This window comes from Mauremys reevesii, linkage group 3, assembly GCF_016161935.1.
Source record: "Mauremys reevesii isolate NIE-2019 linkage group 3, ASM1616193v1, whole genome shotgun sequence".
Lineage (NCBI taxonomy): Eukaryota > Metazoa > Chordata > Testudines > Geoemydidae > Mauremys > Mauremys reevesii.
The window spans coordinates 112,653,898-112,670,113 of record NC_052625.1 but is presented as its reverse complement, the minus strand read 5'-3'; positions in this window follow the sequence as shown (position 1 = coordinate 112,670,113).

Genomic DNA, 16,216 nt, shown 5'->3' with positions numbered 1-16,216 from the left:
GAGGGGGCAGAGCATGGGAGAGGCCACCTTACCCATGCCTACGATACCCGCTGCACATGAACGTACCTGTAGGTGTCCCAATTCCTGCAGCTCAAGTGCAGCTGGGACTGCACAGCCTCCTCTCCCCATATACTGAGCAACTCCAGCAGCTCCGCAGTGGTCCAAGCGGGAGAGCGTTTGCTGCAATAAGCCACCATGGTCACCTGGGAAGATGTGATGAGACCTCTCCATGCAGAGCCAACAGGAAACTGAATTTCAAAAATTCCTGGGGCTTCTAAGAGGGAAGGACGGATGGTTGTTTACCTGGCTGCAAGGCAGTGGAGTTCAAACTGCTGACCCCAGCGGTCACGAAGGGCATTATGGGACATCTCCTGAGGCCAATAAAAGCGATAAAATCAAGCACTTTGTCAACACAAATTTAGAGAAAAAAGACTTATGTCTCTCGTCAGGGTGGTTGTATTTTGTTGCCAAAACAGGGCATTTGTGCTGCCAGAAGTCGCACTGCAGTGTGTACGCATTCACTGTTTTGTTGACAAAACTTTGTAGTGTAAACAAGGCCTTATTCTAAAAACAAGGCTGACTCTCCATATGATCTCTAAGGGCTTCTTACTGAAAGTTACAAAATGACATATAGTGAAGAGTTTCATTAAATTGAGTAGGTGTTCAGAAATATTTTGCTTCCATGGTGGATGAGGAAGTGGAGTTGGAGGAGGATGGGGGGCAGGTGACAAGGACATGTGAGCTGGGACCTGTTCTTAACTCTGGAGGGGTCTAGCCAGTCCCAACACTCTGGCTCTGGCATGCCTGATGCAGGAGAGAGGAGCTCTGGTAAGTACTCATTGTGCTTTGATACTGCAGGGAGACATGAGGTAGAGCTATGCTTTTTTAAAATCAGGATAGAAGAGGCATTAATATACAGGAGAAAGTTCTAGGGGGAGGAAGGAAATATTTTTCTGACAGATTTTAAAGATTGATGACTGACCTGCTTAGAGATTTTGAATGCTAATTGTCCTAGTGGAGATTAATTAGTGGGTAGAGTGCAAATGAAATAGTCTGTAACAGGGTATCACTACTCACCACTGGGACGGATCCTTGTGGCTCATTGTGGGATTAACTCTTGACTAGTCTGATGCTGCCTCTTTCAATTGCTCACCCCATGGTCTCTCTCTCTGGAGTCCTGTTACTCCCTCTTGGTGACTCCGGTGCTTCCTCATGGTGGCTTGGCCCTCTGGCCAGGTCATTATAGTTTTCCCCTTCCAGGGTATCAAAGTCACTGGACTAGTTGACAGGGTATTGTTCCCAGCAATCCTCCAATTCAAAGCTATACCCCTTACCCAGGGGCTGTGAGGAGAAGCCAGGCCCATCCATCCTCCACTCTGGATTCCATCTCAGGGATCCTCAAATCAGCAACCAAGGTCTGCGCCATCCCAAACCTTGCTGCCATCTCCCTGAACCTTTGCCTACTCCACCTCTACTAAGCTTCTTCTCCACCACCCTTCTGGGTAAACTCTTCCTTCAGGTCCTGGATCTAGGGCTTCTACTCTCCCCCGGGTCTCCTTCTTGCCCATTCTAAGTGACTACGGTCTTTCACACTGCAGTCTCCTTCTGCCCTCACTGCTTGCCTTATACCAGCTCTGCTTGCTACTGTCTAGCTGGGCTCTATCTTCAATCAGAGCTTTCCTATCAAGGCTGACTCTCTCCCCGGTATGGCCTATCAGGTTACTTAACCCCTTCTGAGCCACATTAACCCTTTCCAGGCTAGTGTGGGCATGGACACCCCATCGCATGGTCAAAGAGTAATGATAAATACATTTTTTCACATGCCTATTTCCTGCAGATATATTGTATACTATGCCAAAGAAAATAACAACATAGCCAATAAGCTCAACAAAATGTGTCTCAATAGATAATATAATTGGATGAATTATCCTGCATTTATCTATGTGATTATTAAATTTATAACAATCTTTTATTCAGACCCAGGTGCAGGTGACAGAGTGATGTCACTTTGTCTTTAAGATGTATACTATTGTTAGTCATGGGATAACCTCCCATCTCTAGACCTTAGACTATGGCTTCATTGTCCCAGAATGCCTGAGGACAGAGCAGAATGTCTACAGGCTTTGCTCTTAAACTAGCTAAAAGAAATTCTGAACAATTAGTTTAAAAATTATTATTTTTATTTAATATTATTACTGCTGGAGAGGCCCTAATAAAGATCAAGACACCCCCGCACCCCTGCAGTACTAGGCACTGCACATATACAGAGGCAGACTTAGCCCTTGCTTTGAAGAGCGTATGGTCTAAGAAGAAGTACAACAAAACTGAATTATGCAAAGAGTTGTGGAGTTGGGTTTTGTTGTTGTTAAGTTTTTAATTTTTCTTCTTCTGTGGGAAATGCCTCCCCTCCCTTATTGCTAGGGAGGCTGAGGCTTGGCATGATCAACGGCTGTTGTAAAGCCAAATCCTTTTATTGATATAATATCAACAGCATACTAGAAACGTAATGATCCTGAACAGGGGCGGCTCCAGGCCCCAGCATGCTAAGCGCCGGCTTGGAGCGGCATGCCGCGGGGGGGGGCGCTTTACCGGTCGCCGGGAGGGCGGCAGGCGGCTCTGGTGGACCTCCCGCAGGCGTGCCTGCGGAGGGTCCGCTGGTCCCATGGCTTCGGTGGAGCATCTGCAGGCATGCCTGCGGGAGGTCCACCGGAGCCGCGGGACCAGCGGACCCTCTGCAGGTATGTCTGCAGGAGGTCCACCGGAGCCGCGGGACCGGCGACTGGCAGAGCGCCCCCCGCAGCGCGCTGCCATGCTTGGGGCGGTGAAATTGCTAGAGCCGCCCCTGATCCTGAAGATAAGATTCCTGCTGCAAAGACCATACTCACTTGAACATTCTTCTTAAAGTTAATGAGACTACTTGTAAGATGACCAGGGTTTGAAGTCAATGGGGCTATTCATAAAACTACAGTAGGGTCTCAGAGTTACAAACACCTTAACTAGGAAGTGACCAGTCAACCACATGGAACCAGAAGTATGAAATCAGGCAGCAGCAGAGACCGCATCCCATCCCTGCCCCAGAAAAAAACCAAATACAGTACAGTACTGTGTTAAATGTAAACTACTTAAAAAAAAAAAGGAAAGCAGCATTTTTCTTCTCTATAGTAAAATTTCAAAATAGTATTAAGTCAATGTTCAGTTGTAAACGTTTGAAAGACCAACCATAACTTTTTGTTCAGAGTTAGGAACATTTCAGAGTTAAGAACAACCTCCATTCCCGGGGTGTTTGTAACTCTGAAGTTCTACTGTATCAGGATTTGAAGCCAATGACCCTGATCTTCAATTCCCATAAAATTACAAAATAGTTGAGGGTGCTCAGTACTTTGTTGGAGGTGCTCAACACCACCAGGGATTAGTCTTCATGGCTTCAGTCCAGCAAGGTACTGAGAATTTGAGTGCAATCCAGCAAAGCAACTGAGATTATGTGAAGTTGAGAACGTTAGTTTTATTAACTTCAATGGGACAATTCAGATGTTTAAATTTAAGCAAATGCTTATGTGCTTTATTGGACTGGGATAGAGAGTGTTCAACAGCTAGCAAAGACAAGTTCTATGCCAGTAAGACAAAGATAATTTGAATATAAAAGAAATATTGACATTGATTTCAATAGCGACAGAATGAGGGCTTTGGTTCTTATTCAAGGTAAGAACATTGCCATCTGACCCCCTATTCTGGCTTCCAAGGTTCTCTTGAATGTAAAAAAATCCACCACAAAAATCAAGTTACTAACCCTTCAGTACATTCTGAAAATCTTAACTGGAATTAAAAACAGAAGGAGAGAACAGCTGTGTACATCAGACAGACTGAAGACTGCTGAGATAAAGATCTAGAGAGGCTGGATTTTTACAGAGGATTAAGTCCCTGAAATACCAGACAAAATAAATTGCAGATTTGTGTTGGGTGGGAGTCATAACATTGGGTCTGGGTATAAATAAAATTACATAAATTAATCACTCTTGTTATAAATGTTAACTTCCTGATGTAATCAATTATTCTGCTATAATACCATATTTGGCAGGCTTTATTACTAAATTATGGATTAATTTTCATGCCTGTTTCTGAAAGGCAGGTAATGGAATAACAAATCGTACTGCATTGTTAATAAAGCTCAGAGTCTATTTCCACAATATATTTCCATGAGGACCTAATGTTTAGGATTTCACTCACTTTATCAATCTATTCACATAAAAGCTATTTTTATCTGTGCTATTATCAGTGGAATTCATTTAATTGAGGGACTTGCAGAAGGACATTACACAGGGGGAGCCTAGAAAAATGAGGATGAACTACTATAAGCATACCTTTATTTGCTCTAAAGTACATTTCACTACCTATTATTTGGCATCATTAAAGACTGTCCTGACAATCTTTCTACAAAATGGGTATCTATAAATACTATTTTGGCAGCTTTCTGAGCTAAAGCTGTCTTAGCTTCTTTTTTTTTCTGTAACATCAATAAGTATATAACATTTCTTCTATAACACTGGAATTGAGAATCTGCCTTTGAATCAAGGATAGACAGTAATGGCAAATAGTCCTAGGGGATAGAACACCAATCACATTGTAAAGCCCTATTTTGGGCAGACTGTACGTACCTTGAAAGATCTGTCACTTTTTTAAAGATACATTTTGGCAACACTTGTGTAGCTTGTCATGCCACTAGAGCAGTGGTTCTCAACCAGGGGTATGTGTAACCCTGGGGGTACGCACATGTGTTCCAAGGGATACATCAACTCATCTAGATATTTGCCTAGTTTTACAACAGGCTACCTAAAAAGCACTAGCAAAGTCAGTACAAACAAATTTCATAGACAATGACTTGTTTATACTGCTCTATATACTATACACTGAAATACAAGTACAATATTTATATTCCACTTGATTTATTTTATAATTATATGGTAAAAATGAGAAAGTCAGCAATTTGTCAGTAATGTGTGACACTGTAAAGTGTGTTGTGACACTTTTGTATTATTATGTCTGATTTTGTAAGCAAGTAGTTTTTAAGTGAGGTGAAATTTGGGGGGTATGCGAGACAAATCAGACTCCTAAAAGGGGTTCAGTTGTCTGGAAAGATTGAGAGCCACTGCACTAAAGTATTACTGAAGGACTATATAATAGAGAGATTTTTAATTCAGCAAGTGAATTATTGTTGATATTTCTCTGTTTTCTCTAGGTAATTCAGCAATATTCAGGTGACAGGAAGCTGATGGATCACACTTGGAGTAACTTAATTAGGTCATTTAAAAAAAATACCTTAATGTTTTACAAGGACCAAGTTCTCTTTTCTCTATGGAGTTGGGGCTGGGAAGGATGAAAAAATATTAATGTTTCCCATTATGGTGCATCTCCACAGTTGCATAGTTATTCAAACCAAATATCAATTTGCTTTTTCTACTGTTTGAAGATGTTTTTCCATAATAATAATGTGCAGAATTTAAGATGTCATGGAATGGAATGATGTCTGATCTGATTATCGTCACAGTTAATGTGATAGTAGATAATTAGTCTGTTGCATTTGAAATGCTTCCACGACATATTTCAAAATCATAAAGAAGAAATGGTAATTTCTCTACTACTGGAATTCACCCTTAGCATAGCAACAGTACCTTTCTCCAGAGAGAATTCTGCTTCACATTCATCCTCCTTTCATCGGTTGATCTATAAGTCCCTGATGAACTTTTGTAGAGACAGTATTGGTAGTGCTCATGACAACATTCGTGCGTGGGAAGCTTGTTGTTATGGGACCAGGTTGTTAAATCACACAGTACATGGTTTTGGTTTTTTTTCTTCCAGGAAACATATGATGAAAGGATGGCATTTCCGTGTGCCATCTCCTCTTTCACTGACACTATTGACTACATCTAAAATTTGAAAGGCACATACTTATGCACTTTAAAAGATACATTGAGAAGGCTCCTATGCAAATGAAGAGTGAAAGCCACATTAATGAATAAGGTAAACTAACTACCATTATGTCTCTTCCTCCTGAGACACTCCAAACAGAGAGGGTATTTTTTATTCAGATGAAATCTCATTAGGACTTCTTATGCTCTTAAATACAGTACAGATGGGCAAGCTGTTTCCTGCAATTTAATTATTTTATTTAACCATTGATTTTTTTCTGTTCATGAATGGTCTGTGAACAGATCTTGAGGTCCATGAATTTGTTCATTGTTCAAAAATTACTCCATTTATGTTTTATATAAACATATTTCAGCCCAATAGTTTATTGGATACTTAGACCACATGATATATTTCTGTTTTCTAGGTAGATGAGTGTAATGCATAGAATCAGGTTTCTGGTGAAATTACTATTGTTATGATTTCATAATTCACTTTCCATTAATATTTTGCAATATTCACTTAACATTCACTGTCTCTGCAAACTTTCCTGTCAGTGAAAAAATTCACTAAGGACTCAACCCTGCAAAGACTGTCAGACATAGTGAATATTACCATGATTAGTACCATTTATGCCAACGGACCCACTCCTAATAGTAAGAATGGGTCCCATATTAAGTAAGTAAGTTGTAGGACTTGTCTACATAGGAAATTCACAGGGAAGTTAGTGAAAAATAAGTAGGGTGTACATTTAAAGGGCAATAGCTATCTCACAGTAGACTCCTGTGTAGACACTCTTCTTACTATCCTTCATTAAGGGTATGTCTACACAGAATATTTAATGCAAAACTTTTTGATGTGTGTCTGGTATGCTGCTGCTGCAGCACTGTTTCTGGGCCCAGTAAACCAGAGTAAATTGGTGGTAAAGGATCATTCTGCAGGCCAGGGGATGACCAGCAGTGAAGAAAGCCCTCCCATCCTGAAATTCTATCTTTTTTGAGGTGTGTGCAGAACTGACCCTGGAGCTGCAGCAGTGTACCAACATGTGATGCCCCATAACTTTAGAGAAGCAGGTCACCATTGCCTTCTGTAAGATGGTTCCCCCAGAATGTTACCAGTCTGTAGCCAACCAGGTCAGCCCAGGGAGATTAACTGTTGGGTCCATTGTCATGCATATACTGCCTAGCCAGGTTATAAAGCTGGGTCATGCTCAGGAGATTATTGAATGCTTTGCACACATGGGATACCCAAACTGTATTGGAATCCATGTGTCAATCATTTGTGCTGCCCTCCCCCATTTCCCATCAGGGTACAGAATTTATAAATAGAATGGTGTATTTCTCTATGGTCTTCTAAAGGCTGATTGACCACCATGACAGGTTTACAAACATAAATAGCGGGTGATGTGGAAGAGGCCATGATGTGAGGCTCTTTTGGAACTCAGTTCTATTTAAATTAATGGAGAAAGGACTACTTTCCCCTGGGGACTACTATGAACATTAATGGTGTGGAAGCTTATCTGCCGATGCCCTGGTTAATGAAGTCATACACAGGCCGTTGGACAAAAGGAAGGAACAATTTAACTGTTGCCTAAGTGTTTGTCTACACACACAATGCTACAGAAGGACAGCTGAGCTGTTGCAGCTGTGGCACTGGAGCGCTTCAGTGTCGCCACTACCTGTGCCAACAGGGGGGAGTCTCCCATCGGGGGACTTAGATTGGCTTAACTACATCACTCAAGGGTGTGGATTTTTCACACCCCTGAGAGACATAGTTGTGCTGACCTAATTTTCCATTGTAGGCCAGGCTGTAGTAATTGCAGAATGGTGGCTGAGCATGCATTTGGCTGTCTGAAAAGCAGATGGTGCTGTTTTGGGAATTGTTTTGAAGTTGCAGAAAAATACGTCCCCACCATTATAGTTGTGTGCTGTGTTCTGCACAATATTTGTGGGACCAAGGAAAAAAGCCTTAACAATGGGTGGGAGGCTGAGGTGCAGAGACTTTCTTGACAGTTCAAGCAGCCAGCAAGGCATCCCATACTAGTACCTAGGGTAATTTTGTCAGGGATGCCTACTGTTCATATTTTCAGTCTCATATGTAGCTGTACATCCAACTGCTAATCTGTAAAGGGAGGGATGGGAATAGACTGTGAATAGTGTAGTATGGCTTATGGTGGTGGAAGTGGGATGTTGCCTATGTACTTTTGTAAAACAGTATAAATTGTTTTAGCTTTATTTGAAGGATTTTGTGTTACATGTAGTGATGAGTCAAAACTGACCAAAATGGATTTTAAACTGTTTTTACTGTGAAACAACAGTAACAAATGTAAAACTAAAGTTTTAATTGCATTGGTGGATAAATAGCGATACTTTTTAATTTAAAAATACATTTACCAAAACAAACGACTGACTAATCAACAACCCCCACAAACCTTTAAATAGGATGGTGCAACCCAAACTGAAAATGAGACAATCTAAACAATACAAAAATAACAAGGTTGAAGGGTGGGGGTTAAAGTTACAGGTGCATACAGGTCTTTCCTGTGCCTCTTCTTGTATGAAGGGGTTCTGGGGTTGAGTGCCACAGCTCAACTTTTTCAGATGTATTGCAGGGCTCAAAAGTGCTGGGCTTCCAGGAACTAGTGTTCTTGGTGTGCAGATGATGGACCTGAGAGGAGAATGGTTTCTGGGAAAAGTGCTGTGTGGGTCTGGCACGGAGGAGTTGCTGCTGGTCCCAGTAGCCAGTATTATCAAGGGTCTGAAGGACATGGTGGGGTTCCAGCTTATGGGACAGCGGGGTCTGTTGGCCTAGCAGGAGAATGTTTTGTAGGAGAGCATTTTGGCTCAGGATAGTGTCCAAGAGTTGCCTCTGCATCTTCCTGTCTTGCCATGTTCTCCTTGGCCATGGCAATGCTTTTCTTGGCCATTGCCACACTGTCCTTGGCCACTGCCATGATCTCCCAGGAGAGCTGCATTTTTTTCTACCTCTGGATCATCATGTACTGCCTCTACCCATCAGCCAATGTAGTCTTCCTCTGGGTCTCTGCCATGCCTCTCCAAACATCTCATCTGAGTCTTCCTTTTTCACCACATCAGATTGGCCAGCCTCTCAGCAATAGATGAAGACCTTGTGCTGGATAGTCTGGCTGTTGCAGGTGCTGTGACTGTGAGAGTATGGAAAAAAACCCTAGTAGCTTATTGTTCCTCTTCCAGATAGCCCATGTGAGAGAATTTTTTTAGTATGCATATGTGACCATACGTCCCTAAATTCCTACCTCAGAGATGGTAAATGGTCTGCATTGAAATCTCTGTCTGCTGTGTATGCTATTTGCTGTTGTACCTTAGCAGGTTAGGGGGTGGGGCTGGAATTATGCTGCTGTTTTGGTTTTGCAGGTTTGTTTTTGCATTTGAGATGCTTCTGTTGTGTCAGAATGGTTGGCGGGGAGGGGGTGTTCTGAGGAGTGGCTACAGGGGTTGAGCCAGTTAGTAATCCCCTCTGAATCCCCTTTAGGTGGATGACTAGGAGGCAGAGAATGGCCTTATTTAAAAAGGCAAAGGGCAGATTAGTGAGATACAAGATATGCTGTAAAGTTATTTACCAGGATGGTCCCTGCTAAAAGTGCTAGAGGAGTGGAAGGGGCTTGGGAGCTATGCCAGGGGATGGGCTATTCCCTATAATGTGTGATGCAAAATCAAGCAATTCCGTGGTCTTAAGTTCTTGTTTGTCTCCCCTGCAGACATGAAGAAAGTACAGAGAAAAGAAGATTGCCATTTAGAATGCTTGTTATAGGACATTTACACCTCAGCAGGAAACAGTATTGTTTGTACCTTTACCAGGCATGCAATGCCTATGTCATGTAAACGGTGGACCAAACTTATTTTCCTGTAACCATTGTCTCAATAAACTGTTGCATTTTCCACAAATTATTTTTTTCATCATTTGAATGTTCTGTGTGGGGTGGGGTGGAGGGGCACCATGTCTAGAGGCTACTGTGGCTGTGCCAAGCTGCTAGCTGCCATTTTAGGCTGGCAGATGGGGTTGTGGGCAGATGAGGGAAGGGTAAAAGGAAAATAGGCAGATGGGCAAGAGTCTCTGTGCTGCAGTCCTGAAAACTGTCAATAGTCATGACTTTGGCATGAGATAGAGGTTGGGCACCCGGGGGTGGGGGGGAGCACCCACCATTTTGGAAACATGTATAAGGGGGCTAGATACTCAGAAGGACTCCTAGCTCACATCTATCTAAGATGGCTGCAGCCAGGGGCACCTAGAAGGCAGAAAGGCAGCATAGCACAATAATAATAATAAATTGTAAGGATCGATGCTTGCATGCCAAAGTTCCATCCAGGGGATCTGCCTCTTTGGTTCTGGCTTGGGTTTCTGGCTGGGACTCGAGCTTGGTTGACGTAGGGCAGAAATCAGGGTACATTGCAGAAGGGGATGACTGTGGGTGGCTTTCCAAGTGGCCAGCATCAGGGTCCTGAGTCCCAAAAAGATCCTGGCTCTCAGGGAACAGTTCCTTTCCAACATCCTTCTGCTCATCCCCCGGAGGGCCTTGCCAGTTAATCTCAGTGGTGGGGCGAGTGTGGGCAGCAGCCTTCACATGGTATCTTGAATGGATTGTTCCATAATTGTGTAGGATCCATTCTTGTCCAGTCACATGTCCCCTGGCAGATTGTCTCCTTTTGTTCCTTGTTTCATTTTACATACTCCTGAGCTACTTGCTCTTTATCTGGCACTGGTCAGCATCCTGGTTTTGGCCCCTCTTGACATCTGCTTGGCAATGTCCACGAAAAGGGCTTTATTCATTTATACAAATGGCTCTGAGATCCAGGATCTCAGCATGACTCCAAGCAGCTGTTGTGGGGCTTCTGGTGGGCTATTACAGCTGTATTGCAAGAATGTTGACACACACAGCATCAGGAGCAAATGGGCAAATTCTGGCCCTGTGCCAGCTTTTAAAGTGGTGGAGGGGACATCCCGGGAACTTACTAGCAGAGCAGGGGAAGTCACACAGGTAAACTGACAAGTTAGTAACAGCTGCCCTGCAAAGCACTGTGGGATAGCTGTTGGAGGCATGGAAGAAAGTGGAGAGCAGCCACTGTGTCCACATGAACACTAGCCCTCGCTAATTCAATTCTCAGCAAACCTAGTCCACTTGGCAACAGGACTCCAGAGTTTGTGGCAAATGTGGAGTTAGTGTGCAGAAATGGATTGTGTCATGAGTACATAATTGTTTTCAAACCAGATTAACTCAGTTTGACCCACTTTAAAATCCCTGTGTAGACCAGCCTTAGGAGTGTATTTTTGCACTTTATCTTAATCCACTTCCAAAGTAGATTAAGCTAAACCACACACAGTCATTCTTAGTGCACAATAAAAATATCCCCACAGAGTACTAGTGTGGAATAGCTATTTAACAATAGCTTTTTTGCCATGTAAAAGAAAATCCTTAGAATATGTGGGCATAACAAATACAAGAAGGAATAATTCAGTCAAAGCCAACTGGTCTACAAATGAGAATGATGTTTATGCAGTATGTCAAGTCCTATTTTTAACACAAAAATTGAAAAACATGACTGAAATATTTTCAGACTTCTAAAACATAATTTAAATATTTTTATCTGATAAGAATAACAAGAAGATATTAACAAAATACTGTTTTAATACTTATGTGAATAGTCCATGGGAAGTGGAGGTAAACGTTTGCAGGATTAGACCATTTTTGTCAATCATCTGGTACATTAAAACATGATTTCAAATTAATTCTTATATTTAGAGACAACTTTTCTTGTATTATACATTTATAATTTATTGGGCAGATTCTTTTTACCTCATCTATGGCATCTTTGTGTACTTAATTGTACTATATCCAACTTGCAAGATTTTTCATTAATTATCAACATTACCTTCTAGACATAGTCAGGTAGTCATAATATGTAACACTTCTGCCCCAACAACTACTTAAAAAAATTGTTGGGTGAAACTACACTACTTTTGTGGAAAAATCATCTGAGATAGTGTAAACTTTTGAATAATTTCAGGACATATGTAAGCTATTGTAGTAAGTGTGCATCTTCTGTTTCTTTTTAAATTATTTGTTTGATAATAAATAATACTATATATCAAAAGGATTTAAAAGTTAGATTAATTTAGCTTCTACTTTAATGAAAAGTGTAATCTTCTGAAGAGAGAGTCAAATCTAGTTTTCTATACATCAAAACTACCAACTGATGATTCAGAACAGTCTATACTCAATTAAGAGGACCTTTTGTCACATATTAATGTTATCATGGACAAAAAATGAATTACTGAATGTACAGTAGAGTGACAACTTATTTAGCTGGCAAAATGGGGACCACAACCTGAAGTAAATCTTTTCTGAACCCCCCACTCCTGCCCTTCAAACAATCCCCCAGCCTCTCCAAGCCCATCACCAAAAACAAGCTTGGGACACACCAACTCAAAGCAGCACCACACCCTTGCAGGCCAGAACAACAGGTACAAAACCTGTAGACATATCTGTACTGCTACAATGATCAACACCCCACGTCCCAACACACTGTTCAAGATCCATGGGTCCTACACATGCTTATCACAACATGTGGTGTACCTCATCCAGTACACCACGTCCCAATAACTAAGTGGGTGAAACCAGACAATCACTACACTCTCAAATGAACTCACACAGAAAAATGATAAAAGACAAAACCACCATCACCTGTGGGTGAACACTTTTTACAAAATAATCACTCTATATTTGACCTCTCAGTAATCATTCTTAAAGGAAACATGTACAATACCTTCAAAAGATGAGTCTGGGAGATTAAATTCATAACTTTGCTAGACATTAAAAATCATGTACTGAATAGAGACATGCTGGATTTATAGCTTATTGCAACAATCTATAATCCACTTACAACCCCTACCACCATGCCAAGCTGCTTTTTTCCCTCCTCCCTTCCTTTCTCCCCTATAACTGAAGGGGAGTTAATGGACCACTTCATCTTGAACGGCCCTTATGCTAAACAATTTGTTCCCCCTTGTATTTAGCTGTGACACTCTGAGTACATTTAACAGACCTGAAGAAGAGCTCTGTGTAAGCTCAAAAGCTTGTCTCTCTTGCCAACAGAAGTTGGTTCAATAAAAGATATTATCTCACCCATCTTGTCTCTCTAATTTCCTGGACCAACACAGCTACAACAATGCCGCATATATACAAAATGATGCATTGAGACCTAGCTGCACAATTTCTGTTAATGTAAATAGGAAATACATGACCAAATCCCAGTAGATGGCTCTGAAAATATTCTCTTGGCTCTGTGCTGATTTACATCTCAATTAATCTGAATGTTTTTACTACACTTAACCGTTGGTGTCTCATTTCTGAGGAACAACAGAAAGGGTTTGGATTTCTTTTTCTGTGCACTGAAACTATATAACAGAAATATTAAAGCTGTTAATTCCATTTTCTGCTGGAACATATTTATTGTAAAATGACTTAGATTCCTCTCTTAGAGCTGAAATTTGGTTACAAGTTCATAGCTTATTATTAGTGGCTGGTTTGTGAATTGTCTTTAAGCCTTCCTCTAAGCCCCTAATTTACAAATCACATAAGCACGTGGTTAAGTTCTTTGCTGAATCAGGGCCTTAGACTGTAAACTTTTGAGGCAGTGAACCAGTTGTTAGTCACATCTCTCCCCATACTGTACAGTAGAGTGCACATTTAAGGTTCTTTTATGATTATTATCACTGAGCCAAATCCTGAAGTCCTTATTCACTCCTTACGGAGAACTCTACTAAGTTCTCTGGGAATTTTGCCTTAGTAAGGAATGAATGAGGACTTCAGCATTCTTATGTCATATAAAGAAGTAAGCTAATAATTCTTGATACTATTGTATTTTAAGGTGGAATGCTCAGTTATGTAAAAGTATCTGGCTGTAAGTCCCATGGAAAGCTCTAGCAAAAGTAAAAACGGTTATTTTTTAACTGGCCTTTGGTTATTTTCCACTGTTATGACCCAAGTTTGGCTATAGTGCTTCAGCTCTAATTGGGATCCTTTCAATTTTCACTTTCTATGAAACTGAAATGCTAGGCTCAAAATACTACAAGAGTAGCTCTCTTAATAAAATGGGACAGCTGAGTGTTATAAAGCTATAGGCAAATCCAGTCAAAAGCCAGAGTGGGCACAAATCTGAGTCCAGGGAACAGTTCCTGTCAAAAGGGGAAAACCAAAATATCTCAATCTTGCTTTTGATTGCTTAAAGTTTATAAAAGGTAAGCTCACAGTTTTTCCACTCACAGCCCTATTTATTAGAGCAAATAGATGGCTTCTAGTGCAGTAAGTTGAATGATAGAAATTGGAAGAAAAAATAGTATAACATTCCTAATCCTTCTACTTGCAATTGAAGTCATTCCTTCCTTTCATTTAAATGCAAGAGCTCAGTGATTAAGCTAATTACTGATCCTTGATACATTCAAAGAAGCAATTACCCTCATAATTAATACATTAAAATATTTGTATTATTAGACACCAGGAATACCCCTATTGACCTTTAAAAACAAGAATATTGGCCTTGACATAGGTTAACACTCCAATGATTTGTAGTTCTCTGGCTGTTAACTCCTGATCCCACAAGGAAAGCCTCTGGGCCTGATTCTCCTCTCATGTATTCTGGCTGCTGATGTGAGAAGAGAATCAGGCTCTCTGTCTCTAAGAATGTACTATCAGAATAGTGTTAGAATCTCAAAACACACATGTAAGAAACAAAATCACATGTTTCCTGTTTGCAAGACAGACCTCCCAACTGTCTCTCACTGGAAGGGGCATCTCCAAAATTTCCTTGCAGCTCATACAGACCCCTCCCCCCCCATATATTAAAATAACAATTAATGACAAAATCACTGGCCCTGTGTCAGAGAAGAGGATGCATGGAGTCCACTCCACCTCTATGTAAAAGCTGGACAGAAGGTATTCCTTGCAGTTCACTGAGTGAAAAATTGCACAGAATTCATGTCCCGCACAGAATTATTTTTTTCTCTGCAGAAAATACATTGTGCCGGAGTGGTGCTGCAGTTAAGCCTTTCGCCCACCAGAGGGCTGCTGTTGCACCAGAACAGAGAGCAGTCCCAACTGCGGATAGGGAAGAGAAAAGGCTGTATTTCTCACATGGCCTTGCCCATGAGGCCAGGTCAGGAGGCACAGGATATGGGGAAGACTAATGGTATGGGGCAAATGGGGGGGTGTCATTGGGGTTCAGAAGGGCTAGTGGGGGGGGACAGACTGGGGCAGGAGGCTGAATGGGATTGGTGGTGCAGGGACACATGGGGACCAGGGTAGATGTGCCTGACTGAATGAGAGAGGCTAGAGGTGAGCCAGGGTCTGCATGGGGGAGGCTCTCTAACAATCCCTCCTTCCCCAAATTCCGATGAGGTCCAGCAACTCGGCATTGCTCCAAGTGGGGGATCGCCTGGTGCATGGAGCAGGCATGGCCACCTGGAAAGATACACTGAGACCACTGCACTCATCATCAAGGGCGGCTCTAGGGATTTTGCCGCCCCAAGCACGGCAGGCAGGCTGCCTCCGGCAGTTTGCCTGTGGAGGGTCCGCTGGTCCCGCGGCTTCGGCGGACCTCCCGCAGGCGAAGCCGCGGGACCAGCGGACCCTCCGCAGGCACGCCTGCGGGAGGTCCACTGAAGCTGCGGGACCAGCGGACCCTCCACAGACGAGCCGTGGAAGGCAGCCTGCCTGCCGCCCTCGCGGCACCGACAGAGCGCTCCCCCCCCCCGCTGCTTGCCACCCCAAACACGCGCCTGGTGTGCTGGGGCCTGGATCCGCCCCTGCTCATCACCAAGCAAACAGGAAGGGGACTTTCAAATTTGCAAAGGAATGTATGGGGTGGGGCTGATGGTTGGTCACGTGAGGGCAGGGCAGTAGAGTTCAAACCAATGGCCAGAGAGGTGAGAACAGGCATTGTGGGACACTTCCCAGGGGCCAGTCGCAGCACTGTAATCTCCACGGTGTCTACACTGGCACTGCAGCGCTGTAGCCCTGGCACAGAAAGCTCTATGCCTCTTGTTGGAGTGGTTTTTTTTAGAGTGCTGCATCTGTGCAGTTTAAGTGGCTTGGCAGTGTGTACACCTTGAGAGTTACAGCATTTAAAGCTGCTTTACTGCTCACAAACTTGCTAGTGTAGACGGGGCCTTAGAAGCAGGGTGGGTAATATACAGGGCAATGCCAACTTGAAATCTAATTGATTTTTAAAAATGAATTAAAAGTAGCTTCAAGTACTACACTTGCCACTCAACCCCTCCAGCC